Source organism: Ambystoma mexicanum, chromosome 5p (assembly GCF_040938575.1).
Source record: "Ambystoma mexicanum isolate Mex_15411 chromosome 5p, UKY_AmexF1_1, whole genome shotgun sequence".
Classification (NCBI taxonomy): Eukaryota; Metazoa; Chordata; class Amphibia; order Caudata; family Ambystomatidae; genus Ambystoma; species Ambystoma mexicanum.
In genome coordinates, this window is record NC_090930.1 from 133,468,087 (window position 1) to 133,487,371 (window position 19,285).

At 46.6% G+C, this 19,285-nt stretch overlaps 1 protein-coding gene across 3 annotated transcripts in view; it reads right to left on the minus strand.

Annotated features, from left to right (window-relative positions):
* MSN (moesin) overlaps positions 1-19,285 on the minus strand; it is a 278,033-nt gene that overhangs the window by 143,847 nt on the left and 114,901 nt on the right. The window lies entirely within an intron of this gene.

The following is a 19,285-nucleotide window of genomic DNA, read 5'->3' on the forward strand; positions in this document are numbered from 1 at the left end:
TTAAAGAAATTCCAACTTTACAGAGCTTGAAAAGCTTATCCAAAACCACACACTTTAGAAATGATAAAATGACATTTCCTGCGTTTGTGTCATTCACCATTACTCGAAAGGCACAAATGGATCCTCTTTCAGGTGCTTCCCTTTTTAGTTTTGACAGTCTGGAAGTGCCGGCACAAATTGCCAAGTAGCTGAGAAGATAATGTGGACCAAGCACTGCATAGCAAAAGAGCCCATGTAGCGGCTAGGCGCCGCACGCAAAGTATTATGTTGCAAGAGGACACAGGTGACTAAATGCAACCTGATTTTTCACTTTCATTTAGTCTTCACAATAGTTGGACTATAATTAGTAAATGATGCCTCAGCCGGGCCGCGAGAGAAGAGCGAGCGAGCGCGAGAGAAGAGCGAGCGAGCGCGAGAGAAGAGCGAGCGAGCGCGAGAGAAGAGCGAGCGAGCGCGAGAGAAGAGCGAGCGAGCGCGAGAGAAGAACGAGCGAGCGCGAGAGAAGAGCGAGCGCGAGAGAAGAGCGAGCGCGAGAGAAGAGCGAGCGCGAGAGAAGAGCGAGCGCGAGAGAAGAGCGAGCGCGAGAGAAGAGCGAGCGCGAGAGAAGAGCGAGCGCGAGAGAAGAGCGAGCGCGAGAGAAGAGCGAGCGCGAGAGAAGAGCGAGCGCGAGAGAAGAGCGAGCGAAGCGAGCGAGCGAGCAAGCGCGAGAGAAGCGAGCGAGCGAGCAAGCGCGAGAGAAGCGAGCGAGCGAGCAAGCGCGAGAGAAGAGAGCGAGCGAGCAAGCGCGAGAGAAGAGCGAGCGAGCAAGCGCGAGAGAAGAGAGAGAGCGAGCGCGAGAGAAGAGAGAGAGCGAGCGCGAGAGAAGAGAGAGAGCGAGCGCGAGAGAAGCAAGCGCGAGAGAAGCGAGCGTGCCAGAAGAGACAGCGAGCGCGCGTGCCAAAAGAGGGAGCACGAGAAGAGGGTGTGCACGCACACATTCTCATTTTGCACTAATCCCTTTAGTATCCAAACTATCTTTGGCATTATGACTGAGGTGAAGAACCGCAACCCTAAAATCCCATTTGGTTCTTCGACAGAACCCTAGAACAGCAGGCCCGAGAACAAGAGTTCTGTGGTTTGCCAAGTACACAAGATTTACATAAATTAACCTCAAATGGGTCAAGTCTCTGCTTCTGCAAACTAAAGCAAAAGCTTTCCAAATCCCATAAAAAAATTAAGCAAATAAGCAAAACTAAATAGAGTACTTCCTGAAACTAAAGTAAGAAGCACTGAAAACCCCCAAACCCACAGACCCACAGACAAAGCCGACGCCTAGGGCGCAGTTTCCCAAAGAAAATGCGGAACAGCTCAAGATCCGCCTGCCCCGAGACGGCGGTCTAAAGTGTGTCGGAAGAGACCAGGTCTTGAAGGAAAGTGTTAACTGAACTCTGGTTACCCAAAGAAAAGTATTAGCTCATACACATGTATGCACAAACTACCATGGAGTGTAAGTGAGGATGGGTTAGAACCCACCTCTCCCTCCAACAAGCATCAGCAACTAAGGGTCTCTAGAGCAGAGTTTAAATATAAAAATGAGGGGGAAAAAAAGTTACTGAAAATTCCCCATCAAATACACATACAAATAATAGATTGCACAAATTCAATGACCCACAGAGTAACATAGGGCAAGTCCATTCAAAGGTGTTGGTCACAAGTCAATGTTGTTTTGGATATTTGGCAGCCGACAAATGTGCTCAAGAGCAGACCCTTTCTGGGACATGGCACATTATGGTTTGGTGGTGGGCCCCAGATATGAGTTTTCAACCTGTGGGATCCAAGCAATGGTGAGTGCGAGTTGAGTGAGGGTCAGGGCTGGAACCAGGCCTTGTTAGCTTACATCAGTTGTCGAACTCCAGACCTCGAGGGCCAGATCCATGGCGGGTTTTCAGGATACCCCTCATTAATATTCATCAGATGAATTTGCATGCAAAGATTCTGAATGTGTGCACATTTTACCTCATGAATATTAGTGAGGGATATGCTGTAAACTCGTCAGGACCCTGGCCTTGAGTGGGACAATCCTGGCTTACAGAATAGAGCTCCACTTCCAGAAGGACCCACTTGGATACTAGCGAGCTGCCCACGCTGAAGTGGGAGGGGAAACTTTCAGTGGGTCTTTTGTCCCTACATTTAGCACCTCATTCGTAGAGAGTGGATACATCCAGTTGTGCAAGGCAGGGCAAAGTAATTCACTCCCTGAAACTAGTGCATGCCCACGTGTGCCACTGGCACAGCCCGTGTACCATGTGGTTTTATATGACAAAAAGGCAGACATTTCAACCACCCTCTGCTTCCAAAAGTCAGTCTTTAGAATCCTTTACCTACAGCGAGGAGGGTGGAGCAGGGCAAGCAGCAAGACCGCAGAGTTCCCACCACGGCCGGGGCACCACCCTTGTAGCGGGCTAGAAGGAAACGCTCAAACGAAAAGGTGGCATTTCAACAGTGACCAAGATATTAACAGAAGAAAGCCTTCAATGGAGAAACCTTCTGCATTTAGAGCTTCAGAGCACTAGCTAAAGCTTCACGCATTCTCCACTTGCATGACATACAACACAGCCCTCACCTCCTCCTTGGAAAAGCGGGAGACGCGAGGCTGCCAGTACCTGGCACCGTTATCCCTGCAACACATTCTTCAAGAAATCTATAGGGGGAGGTTAATGGAAGAGGGCTGCTCCGTCCTGGGGGAGAACCATGGAGATTGCAAAATAGCGCAGCAAGGGCGGCACACAGCACAGCAAAGGCGGCACGGCACACAGCTGTTAGGCAGGTAGCCCACTTTTATGTGGTGGCAGACCTCAGTACATTTTGCTTGCCTTTCTGATTGTTTTTTTTTTACATTGTTTTTGCCCAGCCTGTCTCAATCCAAAGCCCGATCTAGTGTGGCTCTGTTTTTATGTCGTCTGCCTGAAAGTCCTCTCTGGGATACTATGGGGGTCCCCTAGTATCCCAGAGAGTACCCTCTGTTAGTCATGTGGGCAGGCTAGTGGTGGCTCAAACATGGAAGGGCTTTACCAGGTAGGGGCGAAAGGCCACCCAGAAACAAGTCCAGACAGTTCAGGGACAATGCCTTCCTGGACATATTGACCATTTTCTGTAGAGAAATGGTGGCATTTTTGCTAGTTTGCATACCCACAATGCCTTGCTGATGTAGCTCTGATCTGGCGGATAACTTGCAGTAACAATTGTTGGGTGGCGCTGTGGCATGTGCGACTTTGTTGAAATAAATCATTGTGCAGATAATCCATTTATTTAATTCAATATATATATTCACTCACTACATCACTATCCTCACGACACCGGCCTCGAGCAAGGCCCACTGCTCCGTGAATTCAGACACCCCCCCCCTCTATGAAACACTATAGAAAGAATTTTTATTTTTTTTATTTAACATAAATCTCCTTTCAAGTCAAGTACCCGCTTATGCAGCCTTTTATCCTTCCTTTATAAAATACTGTGCGAGTGTCGATGGACCGGGCAAACCAGTGACCGAAGTGAGCGGGAACGGTCATGAGCGGTGTTACACTACTATTTTTTCGGTTTCCCATTCCTGTACTTTTTGCGACCATATTCACCATTCTATACAGAGGATTGGTCCATTCATCTCCCTGTGCACGTGTAAAGTTGTAATAGGAGCCTTAGTTACCAGTCACTTACACTATTGGAATGCACTGGCCACATCACCTGTGCTTCCGCCTACCCTCTCCTCTGCCCAGACCACAGCTCCACTACTTTTCTAGTCGCCCTTCTACCACTGGGCTAATTGTTTTATTGTATAGTGCTCGTGCAGTTACTTCGGATACCTTGCACAATTGGTTGGATGCCATCAATAAATCTTTGAATGTATAATCAAACAGCAACAGCCAAAGGCTTCCTCCAATCTGGCTTAAATGTGCTTCTGTCAGCCTTCAAGGTAAAAATAAATCAAATCGGATTTTTCTTTTCTACAAAACTTGGCAGGCACGCGGCAAGCTTGCATAAATACGGCTTGCTTGAACGTGCAGTCCCCGCCTCTGGAATGCGCGAGACCCCTGCACACACACAGAATACCAGGCCTACTACACAGGAGGCATTGCTAGCACATGGTGCCTGGTGCTTCCCCCATCCTGGCACCAGACCCTGTGCCTGGGACCAACATCAACAGGCCAAGTAACCCACACGCCTCCACAATCCTACCCAGTACTGTTCTCGCATTGAGTATATATTCCTTTCAAACGAGCGAACTTTCCAAAACTGAAACAAATCACACTGGAGTACAGCTGGGGGGGAAGGGAGGACGGACACAACATTGGACCGTTTTGTCCATTGCCATGATCGACACTGTGGCCATTCCCACCCAAAACACATCCTCCCGAGATTATGATGTTGCTTTGTCAAAAAGTAACATCAAACGTTGTTATTGACGTGCCATAACTAGTTATTTCAAAGCTCTTCGGAGAATTAATGGCTTAATGTGAGCTTTATATGTACTACTGGTGCAATAAACTAATCTTAACGAAGTTTACTGCCAATTCATTCATAAAAAGGCATGTGTGTGTCTGTAACTTCATTTTTAAAGCAGGTGTTGGCAAAGCCAAATAGGCAATTTCCTGGCACTGCTATTATATTCTCAGGTACTGGCAACATTTTGCAGCTTCTACCAATAATGTCCAGTTAGTAACATTAAAGCAGAGCCTGGTAAATGCTCATCACATGCCACGCAAAAGCCAAAACTCTTGGCATTGCCAAGGCTTGTTTTGAGAGCGGACGCAAAGAATGCTCCCATGAAATCCCTCACCGCGGAGACCCCAAGGGGGGCAAGACATTGAGCAACCCTCGTCCACCACTCATTTTTCAATACTTTTTCTATGCCTGTGTTTATTTAAGGGCTTCAGAAAACTCAATTAAATGCTTGCATTTCTCTCCAGTATCCACACTTCTGGTTATTGTCACTTTGTATCCCACTAACACTCCCAACTACTTTCTCCAATCCGGAGGCAGTCGCTACCAAACAAAGCATTTACTGCCCGCACAGTTTTGATTTTTGCAACAAATGCATCTAAAACAATTGGCAAAAAGAAAAGGAGGATTTGTTCACTCCAGACAAGCCTCACCTCTAGGTCAGACTCCCCCGGCTCTCAGGATTAAAAAGGAGTCACTCCAAAGAACGTAATCAGCAGCAGAATGCATGCTGTAGCAGTCACCAAGCAAAGGGAATTTAAAGTGCCCTTCTCAATAGCCTCGTGACCCTGACCGGCCAATCAGATGCCTCCCTGAAGGGAAAGGGTGCTCCTAGGCACCAACAAAGGTTTAGACATGGCCACCTGGAAAGTGGTGTTCTTTATGCAATAGAGTTAAACAGGCGTAAAGAAACAATTGCTACACAAATAGACTCCCCAAAATTTAGGATGACGCATGGGTGCCTGCTAGGGTGCATAGAGAAGTTATAATTAAGTAACAGGCTAAAGTGGCACACATCACAAATTCGACATCACAGGTGGCATAGCTACCAGAAAGTTGCAAAAACAAAAACAACCGGACAACAGAATAAAGATAGCGTGCCTTTGTGAGGCAAAACCTTTGCCCATGGGATTGACACGGTCACGCGGCTACTCAGCCTCCATGTTCCCTCTCTAATACACTTCACATACTGTGCAACAAGATCAGGCACTGGCAATGGAGTGCAGGGTGCCACCTGGGAACACCTCCCATTCCCAAGTCATTTGAGTGGCTATGGGAGACTGCAGCTTGACGCCCCTCCCCCCCCCACATACAGCCACCCACCCACACACACCCACCCACACACACCGCTTTATTACTTTTAATATGCAACGTGTAGCAGAGCACAGTTTATGCCTCACACTACATTGCACAGGTTCTATGCCCAGGGAGGCCTGCATTTGTGCCATCCTGTTTGAGGCTATGGCCTAGTCCCTGCCCGTTATCCCCTTAAATCAGCTTGAATAATTCCAGCAAACTGGGGGACTAGGGGAGAGGGGCGGGACAGGGGGCTGAGCTAATAAGCCCTCAACATAGGACTGGAAAGTGACAGTTAGCAGGACCTGGGCCTGCTATCTGGAGTGACAAAGGGTGGGAGAAGGTAGCTTAGTGCGCATATACACTCCCACACCCAAAAGAAACCACGAGGTCGATGCCCTCCTATCCCACTTGCTTGCACACAAGGTGAAGAGTGGCAAAGAAGCTGGAGAGTTGCGAAAAAGGGCATGCAGCCCCACTACAGAAGCCAAGGACACTAAAAAGGGCTAATCCTCAGTCCTGCAGGAGAAGCTGCTCTGCGGGCATCTTTGGGCAGAATGTGGGCAGGGGTAGGATGTGTACTGCCAGCACCTGAAGGGTGCTTTATTCAATGTGGATGGCGTCTATGGTGGATGCAAAAAGTAACACATTCGGCCATTTATAAAGCCACACCCAGGAATGGCCAATCCCCCCACCACTGATCTTGAACAACTAGAGCCCTGAACACTCGGTGCAGTGGCCCAGCCTCTGCATGCCGGCTCTGCTCTTCTACAACTTAAGTCCAAATCTAACAAATTCACGTCAAACAACTGGTTTGGCAAACAATTTGATGCAGAGGGACAGCTCTTGAACAAGCAAACTCCAGCACTTGGCATTTTTAGAGCGTTTTGCTCCAAATAAATACGAAATCTCCTCTTGGCGGACATCTTGAGTGCAAAGAAAGCCCATTACCAATGCTACCTTACCACTATACAAAGTGGATACCTCACTTATGCAGGCAAAAACTGGCTGTATATCCAACACGAGTATTTAGGAGGAAGGCAAGTATTAAAGTGATTGCCTTCACCAAAGACATTTCCAGATTAACATTCATAACTTGGGTCTTAACAGCCAAGACTGAAGTTCTTTGGTCCAGTAATCTCATCAGCCGAGACCCAGAAAGCTCTGGTTGCTGAGGCCCTTTTCCAGGCAGCATAAAAGGACTCCTGTGTTACTGCAATGATCACTTCCAGTCTTCAATATAATCTATTGCTGGACCTCCAGGAAAAGCTGTCGGTGCATCGCTGAGGGCTCAGTGCTTTGCAGAACCTCTCATTTGGCTGGAAGCAGGAAGATCAGAGCCCCGCAGCTGTGAAATCCTAGGAGATGCACTTTTACATCGCTGCTAGACTTCGAGGAACCTCATCAAACTTAAAACGTGGAGTACTGGAGCATCTTGTTTTAGGGAACAAGAAAATTAAATTGAAAAGAAAGGGTGTGGTATACCAGGAAAAGAAAACCATGCAGAAGGGTGCAGTGGTATTAACCCAGTTTGTTCTGAAGAAAAAATACAAAGGCTGTACCCCAGCATTCGTGTGCCGACACGGATGCCAAGACAAGCCAATGGTTTTATCAATGTAAAGACATGGAACCTTAATCCCTACATTGCATGCCCATAAAATTCTGCAGTGATGGCAAAATGTTACGCTTGCCCAAAGAGCATTCTGCAGTAGGATACATCATGTTCTGCCCTTGCATGACCCATCTAGATGCCCAAAGTCATAATTCGAACACAACCTGGATTCCCACCAGTGCAGACTCCAATGCGTTGGTTGTACATCCCTGTACAATCATGGTGCATCATTTTGGAACACCCAATCGCTTCACCTTCCTTGCGAGTCAGTCTGAAATTCTACACGTAGCTGAAGGTGGCATGTCTTATGCTTGCGATGCTTACACCCCAATCTGCTTCCATTTGCATGTACTCCATAAATTAGTGGGGGCAAGGGGGCAAATGCAAGATGGGATTGCACATCTATTGACGCATGCAGAATGGAGGCTCCCTGGGGGTTTGCACGTTGGTCTCTTTTTATGTGTTCTGTGCGTTTCTACATCCCCAGAGAACAAGGCCAGCACTAGTTTCCAGTTCATTTTTGCAAACCAGTTACATTACAGTATGCACATTATTTCCCATAATGCAAGAAGATATCAATTTACCATGAAGCTTAGGGAGATTTGCGATAGTCTACTGTGTAAATGGCTGGCCTGGCAGCCTAGCGACTTGGGCTTCCATACCTGCTTCAAAATCCCCTTCTCCAACCACTAGGAAGTGTATTGCCTTGATAACCACTTTCAAGCGTTAGTCCTACTTCTGTTAGTTGCCCTGTCCCCTAGGTATGGGAGATTTTTTTTTTCTTTTTTTTTTTAAAGTGTGCAAATAAAACATGTCTTGCACGTCAATGGGTGCACAGCTTTCGAACCATTTTCCATGCTCCTCATACGATTTGGACCCAACTGGAGGCAACGCATGGTTCCTCCGATGCCAGTCGTCCTTTACGCTACTACTACACGCAACACGAATGATTGATGCATAAACTAAAAATCGCTTTGCCAACTGCAGAAGGATGAACGGCTTAGCCATCGAGAAGGAGGACTTGAGCTCGTGGCCTTCTGGTTCGAGAGTTCCCAGCATCACGTGCACAAGCCTTTCAACCAGATTTTTGCCTGGACTTTGGACAGTGCCCAAGTAACACGCTTTACACACGACATGTAGGGGCAGAGCAAACTAAGGGCACATACAAAACATGTTCAAATCTCACTCGCATTCACTTTTATTCCATGCAAAGAAAGGCTTGCTGAAAAAAAAAAATGAATATGTATAAGTCACAACAAAAACTTTTATTTTTAAAAAAAGAGGAAACTCATTACCCTACCAATTGAATGTAGCGTCACCAGATATTAACATATCAAGATGCCGTCTGAAACAAAAATGGGGGTGGGGCTCAGTCCACCCAACTGTACCCTCGACCCAACTGTACCCTCGATTTGAGCCCTGCCCAACTATGTATAAAGCATCACAACTCAGCAACTCGGGTTAGCCACATAAAGCAGAACTACGGGATGCTGATACTACGTGTTGCATAGTGCTGAAGTACGGGACGATGAAATGATCCCACTAACAAAGCAGCACTATGGGACAGAGCGACAACAGCACTGTTACAAAACTGCAGCACTATGGAACACTGGCACCATGTCACATAGTTCTGAAATAGCTGCATAGGCTGCTGACATCATGGTGCTATGTAACAAAGCAGCAGTACTACAGCACTATAGGATGTGGATATGATGGCATTACATAAAGCAGCACTATGGGATGCCGACACCACAGCACTATGTACCAAAGCAGCACTATAGGGCACGGATACTATGTCCCAAAGTTTTAAGTAGCGGTTAAATCCTGGGTGCGAATAGCTTTCACCCCCACCAGGGGCGGGGGGAATGGGGTAGGGCGGTGCGGATATGCCCGGTAATGGCCCATAGCTGATCTAAGGCCCTCGATTCGCTCAGGCCTACTTTGGCTCGGGACGGCAGGCTGTTACCGGCCATGCCAGCCATCCGCCCCTCAACTTACGGTGTGAAAGTCATATTCTAAACTGCACTGGACTCCCACACAAAAAACAGTTACTGTTCAATTCCGGGCATGGAGCCAAACCGGTTTTCAGGATATCCCTCGTTACTATTCAGGAGGAAAAATTTGCATACATTTAGAATCATTGTAGGCACATTATTTCATGATTAATGAGGGGTAGCCTGAAAACCCGACATGGATTCGGCCCTCCAGGCCCGAGTTGGACAACTCAGACAACGGGAATAAGGAAACTATCTGTAAAAAGAAACGCTGCCAAAAAGGAGCGGATTGGATTTAGTCCTTCTACTCTATATGATCAGTAAAACTATTCTTCTTCCATAGGACCACGTCTTATGTACACGCCCCGTTGTGACAAAGACCCTGAGCCTGGCTTCAGAAGCCCAAAGAATAAAAATAAACTCCAGGTAACACTGCAAACCGGGGAGTGGTACACAGCAACCAGCCCTACAGGTAAGAGTGCACTGCCACTCTTGAGCCCTAAAAAGACAAATACTCCAAGAAAATAAAATTAGGGAGTAAAAATACTCCCAACTAAAATATAGTAAACCAACACATAAGAGCTACCTGTAATGCACGCAAGTACCACAGGAAGAAACTATTGTTAATGCCTGATCTGAAGAGGCACAAAAGTATTATTTAAGGAGCATGAATGACTACCTGCAGATAAATGTTACAAAAATACCTTTTTTACTCGCTTTTAAAAAACACTCCCATTGGGAATGGAACTTCCTTTCTTACTCTAAAAAAATGAGTTTACTCATAACTTAAAAAAAAAAAGTAGTAAAATACTCCCACTTCAAAATCTTATCTGGAGCACTGACCGCGACGAATCTCGTTTAATCAAGGACTTCCTAGTAGGCTTGGGATTTGTTTTTACAGCTGTAGACCACCATCTTTCAGTTAACTTTACCCCTATGAGAGGAGCATCCCCATACTATGTGGGACTGAAGCACACTGCTACAAACTCTCCCCCATCTTAATAGGTCTTGACCTTTCTGCTGCCGACCCCCCCCCTCCCGTCTCAGACCATGGAATCCCAGACACTGTCCTCCGATAAATAGCCTACTGTTCTGATTGAACATGGAGACCTTAAGTTTCCCCAAACCACCAGTAGGAGTACCCAGAGGTTCTGTGCTTCACCCACTACACTTTGCCCTATACACCGCTCCACCTCCTCCGGTAGCAAGTTAATCTTCAGACTATCGTACTACCTCTTTGCCTACAATAGGCTTTTCTTATTCACCCTGAACCGCTCTGCAAAGATCAACGGATATCTTTTGGTCAAGCTACCTACCTTTCCAGAATTCCTTCCCTTTACCCGTTTTTCCCCTCCAGGCCGCTGTGGAAGTGGGAGGCAGGCCAAAATGGGGGAGGCCGTGAGGGACACCCCAATCAGGGCCACAGTTTTGGACCAAGGAGTCAACAGCCCCGGTGGGGTTGTCTCGTGTACGCAGACAGACTGGGTCCCCCCTCTGGCAATAACAAGCGTGCTGCACTGAAAAGTGGGAACACAATGAAGGCACCCAAGTCTTTGTGGAAACTAGGTACAGAAGTACACTCCTTGCCAGGTGATATAAATTAGACACACTGGACTAGCTAGGCCCACCCACTGGAATAGACCCGGGGTCTGTGGAGTACCCTTGGATGTAGGGAGAGAGGGAGTTGGAGCAGGGAGTCTGGTAGATCTGATGAGGGGGGGGTGAGAGCAGACGAGAGGCAGGGGGGGGGGCAGAGGCTGAGAGGCCAGGAGACCCACTGGCGGAAAAATAGAGCAGGTTTTTGAGGAAGGGAACCAGGGGAGAAGGAGAAGGCCAGACAGGGGGAAGGGTACCAGCTAGAACCGCAAGGGCCTCTGTAAGCTTCTGCCCCCAACCCACATCAGCACGCCACACTGCAAGCAACCAAAAAGAAGAGCGCTGATCACTCTCCATTTTTTAAGAAGGTTGTTGCTCCCACCCAGGAATACATTGTGTGTGGTCTCCAGGGAAGGAGAGACCAGGCAACTGGTTTGTTTGGTTGTTCAGGGACAAGTTTTGTTTGGTTTCTAGAGGAGATGGGATGAAGGGCTGGACACACATTTTCAGGTATTCTGCGTGATTCCCAGGTCAGGAGCAAGAAAGTTGGGGGCCCAGGTAATTGTTGGGTGTGGGACAAGTGGCTTTCCAGAGCCCACCCACCCCCATGATGGCCACAAGTGAAACACGTTTTGCAGGAATCAAAAAGGGCCAGACAAAGGGGAGATGGAAATTACAGGGTAGGAGGGACACACTCACACGATGGGAGGTGTCCAGTGTGCCACAAACAAAATACACAGGAGAACATGCAAGCACTTGAGCATAAACAGCGCAGTAATTGTAGTCAAGTCGAATATATACAGTCATATGCAATGCAAGATGGGAAATACATTTGGGAAACATGCAAGTCACACTTAGCCATTTCCACACCGCCTTCTCCAAAAGGATCACAACACAGGGGATCTTCTTAACAGCAACAGTGAACTCTACCAATTTAGCATCACTAAAGCTTCCAGGTTTAAAATCTTGAAATTCCACCCCTTTCTCATCTACAACCTCACAAAAATTCAGCTCTACTCAGTGCAGTCACAGTGAGCAATGTAGCCCCCCAGGGGCCTTCCTCCCTCCTCGTATACCGTCCTAAACAAAATGTCTCAAATGTAAAACTCGCACTCCCACCACTTCTCCCCTCCCCACCCCCCACCTCTCCCCAGGCCAGCTGGAGCTCTATTCAACATGTGTCTCATGAACCTGCCTGTAGCCTTAAATCTAGCTCTGTCGTTCTACCCCTTTCCATGCCCTCTGCTACAGTGCACTCAATGTTTCTCTTTGTCCCCTCCCTGTGCTCCATCTCGCTGCAGCTCCTTTTCCCACCTCGTCCCCCACCAATGGAACGTCCAACCCTAGAAATTCAAAACATCCCTAGCATTCTTGTCTTAAAGTCTGTCCCCAAGCAGATTCTGCACGCCCTTGAAAGATCAACAGCACTCGCCCATCACATTATACCCTCCCTCGAACACTTGCCCTCCCTCCACCCAGGACTTCCACATATGGATTAAACCCCTTGTATAATATCTAGTAGGCCCTGGGTATACTTTGTCCCCAGTCAGTCTGTATCGCCCAATGTCCTTTACCACCTTGCTACCAACCTACCTACATCCAGTCTCAAATTAACTATACACCTGAAGGAAGCAGCTTACTCCCTGCTATGTTCGCATGTGTGTTACTGGTGAAGCACCACATCTTTACCACACACAAACATTTCAGTTACATAGAGATCCAACGCTAGAGTCCAGCCACATCTAACCACTCTAAAAGACTGGCTAAATTTTAGTTACGAGACAAGCTTAGAAGGTGTTCCAGGTGGAAAATGCAGTTCATAACGTTAGCATATGGAGCGATTTTGTAAAGGGGCTGTTTTCACCAATTGGAAATAATAGATATTTGTGCGTTATGTGGTGCTATTATTTGAATAAATTGAAAAACTGCAGTAAACAAATGTAAAATAAATATATCTTGTGGAACATGTCAACAAGTAACATGGGGAACATTTAAAATGTGTCAAAAAAATGGAAACCATTAATTTGAAAATAAAATATTTTGCTCATTATTATTTGGGTAATTTTTGAGCCTGGACATAGCGGTTTACAATCATAGGGGGGAAGAACAAGGTTAGTGAGCAGAGAAACCAGGGCGTGGGTATCTAACTGCGGAGGAAGGGCAATTGTCAGCAATGGATCAACAAGGAACCAGGAGGAAACAGTGGAGACTACATCAAGCCTCAGGAAGGTTGGTGAGTGGACGGTGTATGGGCCTCAGTGTTAGGTTGGAGACTTTCCTTAACGAGAAGGGCCCTGAGCACCTTTCTGAACCGAGGGGGCAAGTCAGATAAAGCTGAGGAAGCGCCAGAGTCTTGGGGCATAGACTGAGAATGCCTGTCTGTTTCTTTCCTTGCTGCAGCGGCAGAGTTCTCTACACGTGACCTAACTTCTGGTGGGTTGTAGGCCTCCAGAGACACAGTTTCTCAGTCGGGTAGCTTGGGCACTTCAGGGTGGCAACCTGTAGATAATACAGCAGGATTTAATACAGCGGGAGTCAGCACAATTCGACGAAGGTTGGGGTGATGTTGAATTTGCTGAGCCCTTTGATGAGTCGTGCTGAAGTATGTAGGACACATCCAAGGGGCGCCAGAAGACCTTCCCAAAGGGCAATGTCACCATCCAGGTGGGTGAGGACCAAGGCTGGATAGCGGATGTGAAGTTGTTTTCTGGGATGAAGGGCTTGATTTTTTACAGAAGAGAAAGTTGGAATCAAGCAGTTGGTTTCTTTAAGTTCCAGTTTTATTTCTAACTGAAACAGAAAGCCCTGTATTTAAGAAAGGGTATATTTAGGAATGCTCGAGCAGGTTACGCCAACTATGTGCCGAGCCATCTGCAGGGAAGTGAAAAAGGAAAGAAAACAAAGAAGCCGCTTCACCGGCAGGTTGATGGAATGCAGTAAACTACCATGTGGCTTTGACCTTGTGTTCCATGAAGCTGATTGGCTGAAGGGGAGACAATGGGCTAAAACCCACATTGGCTCCACCAACGGTAAAGCCTCCGTGCATCAGCACAAGATAATTGCCCTTCCTCAGTGTTTGCCAGAGCCGGAACCACAGTCCGGTAATTATGGCAAAAGATGAATGACTGTTTCTAAGGCATACGGGGCTATTAACACAGTATGGAAACAAATAAAAGAGCCAGGGTCTGCTAATGACAGAGCAGATGTAGTTTTTACAAACCAAGTGCAGAGTAGGAAAAAGGTTACCTTTGAAGGAGCACCTACATAATGCTGTACATAGGATCTAGAAACTGTAAAGAGATTGCGAGGGCTAAACAGAAGATGTGACATTTGAGAAGAGTAGATGTGACATATAGAACATAACCATTGGGAGTGTGTTCAGAGTGGAAAATTTGAAAGGGAAGTGCAGGTTTAAAAAAAATTGATTATTGAAGGAGAAGTTAGAAGAAAAAGATTACAAGAAATATGCATCAATGGGAACGAGGGGTATGGGGAAACTGGTCTGTTGTCCAAGCTGCCATGAGAACGGTTAAAGCCTGTATTATACCAGAGATTATGGACCACAATCCAAGTAAGCCGATTGGTTCAGAGGGGGCTGAAGGGCAATAACTGAGTGCATGTGGTAAGGAGTGTTGCCACCACCCAGTGAAATGGCACTTAAACTTTGGAATGCTAAAAGGTCTGTGTTAGGATAGGAACCCGCAACCTCTGGGGAAATGCTCACCTCATGTAATCTCACCTCATTTAATCTCCCTCCCTTAATACAAATGGCAAACACTAAGTGAATTGATTCACACAAACTGAAAACACCGCCAAAACCATGGCTACGCACAACTACGATTCTTAACACCCAACCATCTGGCATTTTGGTTTGCCGACCTTGCGTGATGACAGAGTTCAATACCACCGCTCTTAAAATAAAATCATGTCCTTGACAAATAAAGAAATTGTTGACCTGTTTCGCTGCAGAGTGTATTCGTCACTCTGGGCTTGTTCAGAGGGTGTGGGTGCAGTTTTAAAGCCACAGTGGGGTACATTTTGCCCTACTGTGGGAATAAGATCTGTGCAGGCTGGCAATCTAGTCACAACGCATACTCTGGCATATACAACCGGGAGAAAGCTATAGTTTTTCTTCTCACGTTGAACTTAAACGTGCACGCTAAGTATTTGCTCAGTGTTACCCTGTGGTGGTTCATGCTTTCTGGTGTTGTCTTGCAAAACAGTCAAATACATTTTTCGATCCCTGCAGATCCACAGGAACTGCCACGCATCAACTGGTTTAAATTGAATTTGTGATGGATGACCCGTTCGAAAACCAAAAAGGATGGGGGGGGGGGGGGGGGGGGGGGGGGGTTTGGGGGGTTTGGTGCGGGTGATGCATCATTGCATGGATGAGTCTGTAGTACACAACGTTTCTCATTGGTCGTCTTTGACCTCTGAAGGGGTCTACAACGTTTGGATCTCCAGGTGTTATGCACCACAACTTTCATCAGCCCTAGCCAGCGTAGTCAATGATGATTAGCATAGGAATCGTTCGAACACATCTGGAGAGCTGCAGGTTGCAGGCATTTTATGTTCCTCCACCTCTCCATTCCATCAGGTTTTATGTTGGCAGTTTTAGTCTTGGGTCTGTTCCAAGGTTGTCGTGTCTCACCAGCTTGTCGCTCATGTTATCAAAAGCAGTGGCTGAAAAAAAAGACATTTAAAAGGTCTGGATGCTTCCTAAACAAAATATTATGAGTGCAAGTCATAATGACCAAAAGTCCAAAACTACACAGCTGGATATTTTTCAACAGACGTGAGGAACGGGGCAATGGATTTTGAAAACAAACTCGAGACTATGGACTTACACTCTTGCATCAAAAAAGGCTCCCCAATGCAGTCATGTGTCCAGAGTCCAAATTCCTCCAAGTCCATAACACAAAATACAAAAGGTGCAATAGTGAGACACCACCGCAGCCAAAGTCCCCTCTCCCCCAGTTTTACCCGTACAGAGGGTGGTTTGCACCTCAGGGTGTTATCCGGTCAGGGAATCTCCTTCTGCTGCAATCCCACGACTCTCGGGAGGGCAGACGGTTGCTACCACGGTCTGCCAGAGATTTGCCTTCTAGGCGACTGCCTAGTCGTTTGCTCAATGTTTCAGTTCATTGCAGGTCTCGAAACCCTGGCGGGGTTTGATGAGTAAGTGTGACCCTGCCCCCAACTATCAATTTCATTCCTCTAGTATTTCTCCCGGGCCTGCCCTCCTGCTCCCAGGTCTTCTTAAGATCCACTTTTGATATCCTCGTGTCCTTCAATCGCTTGGTCCCAAACGGTCTAGCCCCCCTCTCCTGCTCCTTGGTTTCCACATCACTTCTCTGCCAACAACTGATCATCCTCTTCAAACCAAGAACTCTCTCCAATCATGGTCTCCGTTCTTATCTTCATATGGTAGATCTTTCCAGAAATAGAGCAGGCAAACTTTTAAAAAGAAAATGAGCATGCTAACCAGAGGAATTCCCAGCAGCTATGGGTTTGGCCTGGGATATTAAAAAAATAATAATAATAAAAATAAAAACACATTTGTATTGCATTTTCAACATAGGATACAAACATTATGGATTCCAAACAGTAATTGTGTCAATGACCTTCCAAGCAGGGTCCACCAGTAAAACAGTCAACAATGAGTATGTTCGAGCCAATCTTGTGCATCTGCATATTGGACGATGAGAGGCATAGCTCAATATAAAGCTCTGCTTTGCGGATCCAGTTAATCGTTGCCGACAGCAACTAATAAATATCACTCACAAAGAAAGCCCGTCATCTTTGCAAAAAATTCTGTGCTCTGCGATTGTACAGCACTCCTTGATCAAAACGCAATGACTAAACAATCAACTAATCAGGCGGTGTGCGCTAGGCAGGCGACTATCTATCTGTTCCGCGTTAAACAGAGCTCCCCTGATCGCTCAATAATGCATCTATTAGTTGGCATGGACACTTACCCCAAATTTGTACTCATCCTCACATTTGCGTCCATTCTTAGCTTGCAGCAAAATAATCCAACAAATTATGCCAGAAAGGATGTTTAACTTTTTTTGTCTTTTTTTCATTATAACCAATATGATATATATTGATTAAAACTATTAAGGCAGTGCAAAAGCCTTAAGAGACATCAGGAAGCAGAAGTTAAAGTCTCTAGCTCAAGAATGGCAAAACAATAAGACTGACTTGGCCATGACCCTAGTGACTTCAAAGTCCTCCACCCACCCATGGGCCATCCCAGCGTGCACCGCAACCATCAAAATCCTTGCCGGTACCTGCAGCACAGGTGGGACTAATTTACTGCCTCCTATGAAAAGGTAGAGCCCCGCCTATCAGCATTTAAGACCCTTCGACACCGCTCCTCCGATTACAATAATTCAAACCTTAACCAGGGGCTTGGGTCGTTTCTACAGAAGTTTCCTTTCTGCCCAGGTAACCCCAATGTGATCCACCACACCGACTGCACAAGAAGACAAACTTGTGAAACAGAGCAAGAATCCACCATGCCCCTCTTTGCAACGGGACTTCTCTATAGAAATTAGGATGTATATCTTTGGGCCAGTCAAAGTGTCCAATTGAGAAACTTGAAGTGTACTATATCAGACTATCAGGGGCGCGGGGTGCAGGGGGAGAGGGTTTTACTTTAAAAATGTGTAATAAAATATTCTAGACAGATTTTTATTTACGTGGGTGAAAGACTTCAACAGTAAAAACTTTGGTCACATACAAGTGACAAACAGGATATTTTGAAGAACGAGACATTTTACTCCCACTGCGGTTTGTTTTATTATTTATAATGCGCAAACGTACCCGGGGGCATCGGGGCGCAGCCTTTACAAGAATTTCCGAAGCCTAGTTACAGTAGACAGGGAAAATAAACAATACGATACTGAAGTACATCAAAATTATATACATAGCAGCAGTGAAGTAAACAGGCTGTTATATACATATAGGCAGGAAGGCACATGAGTTAGCAGATTGTGCGTGTAGAGTTAGGCCCTTTGTTGTCTTAGAGGGCTCCCAATTTCAGCCAAGTGATTACCTTGGAGCGGAAATTCAGATAGGGGAGGTCCGCTCTGAGGTTTGGAGGCATAGAGTTCCATAATGTGGCTGCTTTTACCTGAAAGCTGTTACCCCTTATTGAGGTGCGTTTGTAGTGGGGAACAACTAAGCAGTCTTTATAAGCTATTCTGGCGGGTCTTGATGAAGCAGGTCTGTGGAATCTGTTAATCAGGTAGGTTGGTGCAGCATTATTAAGGGACTTATGGGTGAGGGATGCTGTTTTTAAGAGAATTTTATCTCTGGTGGAGAGCCAGTTCTGTTGGCTGAGTTTTGTGATGTGTTGTCTGCTGTGATCCTGGCTGCCCTCAAACCAGAGCAAGTACCTAAAATATAAATTGTCTCACAAAGGCAACAATGTGACAGGGTGTAGCGCCCAAGTGATGCATACGAGCATAATCCGAGGCATTTAGCGCTGGCAGGCGAGAGGCGTTCTCGGATTCACCACAAAATGCTGGAAAGGAGGAAAAAGGCGGGAGTGATCAGGGGCACCCCCTCGGGTGCATTTCTCCCTACCCTCACAGGGCACCCACAGGCAGCTTTGCTTCAAATGAACGTGGGAGGAGGAAAGAGTGATAGCCCGAAGACGCATGAGAAGGATGGGGAAGGCAAAAGGGACCCCGAACGCCGGGGGACGAGAGTTGGAACTGGAAAAGTATAAGAATGGAGTTACACCCCTCGATTAATTCAGCCTAGCTGCACACATACTTGTACTCCATGCCACCTCAACAGTCTTTAAAAATGCAGTTACACCCCAGGAAAATCGGCCAAGCTGCACATGTCATTCTCAAACACCATCACCACCAGAATGCAAATCCAATTGGCCTTGCTGCACACATTCTACTGATCTCATACAACTACGGCACCATGCCTTGCACTGGAATGCAGCTACACACCACTTAAACCACCCTGGCTTCACACGTATCGAGTGCACCCAAGCACGGTTTACTGCACTACTCTCTCCACTGACCTGGACTGCGGTCCCCAAAGGCATTCAACCCACAGCACTTTGGAATCATACCAATGGTAAAAGGCGCAATACAAATGCTCAACGCCTTAACCTAACAGAAGGCCTGAAAACTAAATAAAGGAGGGATGGTGAAGAAAAGCAATGGAATAAGAGGCAAAAAGGACGACATGGGGCCTAAGGAAATAAAAAGCATTTGCAATTAACAGTTTCGGCTTTTGTCTATGCCATAAGGATACCAACTTGTCACGATAGTTGTGAAGA